This window comes from Zingiber officinale, chromosome 8A (genome assembly GCF_018446385.1).
Source record: "Zingiber officinale cultivar Zhangliang chromosome 8A, Zo_v1.1, whole genome shotgun sequence".
In the NCBI taxonomy this organism is placed as follows: domain Eukaryota; kingdom Viridiplantae; phylum Streptophyta; class Magnoliopsida; order Zingiberales; family Zingiberaceae; genus Zingiber; species Zingiber officinale.
Window position 1 is genome coordinate 103,842,427 of NC_056000.1, and position 3,186 is coordinate 103,845,612.

Sequence of the window (3,186 nt, forward strand, 5' to 3'; positions counted from 1 at the left end):
CTCCAATTGACTAGAGATGTCTCAAATAAACAATAGCTAAGGTGCCTCAAATCAATTGAAGGTGCTTCTAATAGCATAGAGATATTGTGATGCAGATGAGATTTCAACTTGATGGAGGCACTCTGGATGTTATTGGAGGCGCCTCCAATGCCACATCAGCAAATGGTCACTTCGACTAGTGGGTTATAAATAATGCCCCAAAGCTAGGTGTTCAACAACACACTCAGTATTCATTTTTTGTATTTCATTTTTGAGCTTCCAACTGTTGTAAGGGGCTTCTCTGCCTCCAACATTGTCAAAGAAGGAGTTTTTATAATGCACTTTTATTGTCTTGGGTTAACAATCACCCAAGTTGTAACCAAGTAATTCTTAGCCTCTTATTTCTTTTATGTTATTGTTTGTAAATTAATAAGTATGTCCTTCACTACAAGAAAACGGGGCTTTAGAGACGAAAAAATCTGTCTCTGAAAGTCCTTTTTCCGTCTCTAAAGAAAGTTTGAGACGAAATATTTCGTCTCAAAAATCCGTTAGTGAAAGCCCCGTAGCTAATTTTGAGACGAAAATATTCCGTCTCTAATTTTAGAAACGGATAAAAAAAATTGTTTATAAATCTGTTTTTAAGTTAACAAAATAAAATTGATTTTAAATGTAAATTATGTCTCTAATTTTGTTTTAAATTGGTTAGTAATCTTGTTTATAAATCTATTTACAATTCCATTTATAAATCCGTGTATAATTTTATTTTTAAATTTATCACTAAATATTATTATATTTCTCATCAATATATTAAAACAAGTCTTCATTTCAAATAAATTAAAATTATTATAAAGAAATAATTTCTAATTCCAAATGTATCATACAATTAACATTAAAATAAATAAATATTTACATTATCCAAATAAATTTGACCAATAATCAAACTATAAACAACTATACAAATTTTTAAATCTTACCATAAGTAATCTAATTTTTATATTACATTGTCTATCACGACCCTCCCTGTCTTCTAACTCCATGAGAGAAATTGCTTCGCTGGTACAAATTAACGAACCAACCAATTTTGTTGAGACAATCTAACAAATCAAAACATGAAACGAGTAAGTCTTACAATATCAGAATTTTTAATACAAATAAATTGAAATGGTACAAAAGTCATAGTCAATATCAATGTTCATCCACTAATTAGTCCATAGTTAGTTGTCAATGCTAAAGAATCAACAAGTCATGAAGACTCTTTTGGCTCTGAAACAATAGGCATAACAAAACCATAAAAATTAGGTCAATGTGAACAAATACTTAAGTAGGATTTTCTTCGAATTTGAATCTTAAACTTAGAATCTCTAAGTACATATAACAAAATCAAATACAAGACAATAGAAAATACTCGCTGGTCTTCTTACTGCACATTAATTAAATTAAATCATAAATTAAAAAATCTTAATATCCACAAACACAATACCACACAAACTATAAATATTGCTAAGAAATAATCCTGTAATATTAATAAACAAGACTATAGCAGATAGTAAGTAAATAGTACCTACCAAAAGATTAAAAGATGATTTTGAATGCAACATTTGCTCTTGGTTGTTGTGGCTAATGCAACATTTGCTCTTGGTATCCTGCATGATACTAACGAGTGAAATATAAGTCACAGTAGAATATGGAAAAGTAGAATGACCTCATTAAATAATTACGGATCATTCTTGGATAACTTGATTGTCTCCAGATAACCTCATTCTCATCTACAAATTAGTTAGAATATTATGGCTATAAGGAAACAATATGTAACAACTTAAAATACAATACACACTAAACATAGAAATGAAGACATAAAACTAACTGCATTTAAATGAAGACACTAACTTAACCTAATTGTATTTAAATGAAGACATAAAACTTAACAATTGAAAGATCAATACAAAGCAAGAGTTAAGCAAACTAAGATGCGTCAAATTGAACCAAACTATTGAAAGAGACATTTTACCGAACACGTTACATGCAGGAATTAGAAGATTAGAACATTTCATCAAACAAGTTGTGTGCATGAAACAATTAAAATCAAGTGCATTCAATCTAATTAAAGAAGATCAAGTTTGATACAAGAATTCAATAAAAAACATCAACACACATCCATGATAAAATAAACAACCCAATTTCTGTGAGGTGTATATGAAGCTGTCTGGTGGTGAAGGGAATTGCTGCAGACTTGGCGAAGAAGAGAAGGTTGTTGGATCGAAGATGGATGAAGAAGATAGCTGTCCGGATCGAATACGAAGCTGGGAAAGCCCAAGAACTCATAGATCGAAGAGCGGATATGGAAGAGATGTGGTGGAGCTGCTGTTAGAAGCTTGAAGGCTTATCATGGAAGGAAGATGAGAAGAGGAAGGAGATGCGCGATGGGGATGACCAGAGGGAGAAAACCCCTTTCCTTGGTGTGCCGGTGGTGGTGGAGTTAGCATTGGGCAGCGTTCGCGTCGGTAAGAAGATGAGGCCGGGATGGAGGAGGGTGACGGGATGCAGATGGGCGAGATGGAGAGGATCGATCGACCGGAGGTGGAGTGGTAGATGAACTCGCCGGCCGATTGAAGGTGGAGTTCGATGAGAAGGGGTGGTGTCCCGACAACGATCGTGTGAGGAAGCAGAGAATAGATGAACAAACTGTGCTTCATCCACTCTTATTTTCCCAGATATGATCGGGCGGTCAGGATTGGCCCGGATCTAGGTGAATGGATGAGATCAAATCTGATTGAACGGTCAGGATCGGCTAGAACTAGTTGAATGATCAAGATGGCTAGATCATAGTGAACGCCTCGAAAAATTCCAAATCTACACAGATCGACCAAAATCAACCAGATCTCGATGAACGACTAGAATTAATTAGATCGGAGTCCTTTGATTACTTTACTTCATATTTGATCCAATGGCTCATATTTCTACATATTAGACTTCTCCTTGACTCAAGTCTTTAGGTTTAATTTGGTCCAACTTGAGTTCAATCCCTACAAAAAAAAAAGTACAATTATAAGTAGAAATCCATAAAAATAACAAGAATTATATAAAAACTCATAATATGCATCAAACTTAATAAACATGATAAGAATCAACAATTAACCATATGAGTGGATTAAAACATTAAAATATAGGGGAAAATAATGCATCAAAATTCTAGTTATCACATATTAG

The 3,186-nt window shown here is 33.5% G+C and overlaps 1 long non-coding RNA gene across 1 annotated transcript; it reads right to left on the bottom strand.

Annotated features, from left to right (window-relative positions):
• Positions 1-840: 840 nt before the first annotated feature.
• Positions 841-2,609, bottom strand: LOC122012306. Its single transcript, XR_006120179.1, has 2 exons — positions 1,545-2,609; positions 841-1,073 (listed from the first exon to the last, which is right to left on the bottom strand). It is a non-coding gene; the product is annotated as an uncharacterized LOC122012306 (long non-coding RNA).
• Between the last annotated feature and the right edge of the window lie 577 nt (positions 2,610-3,186).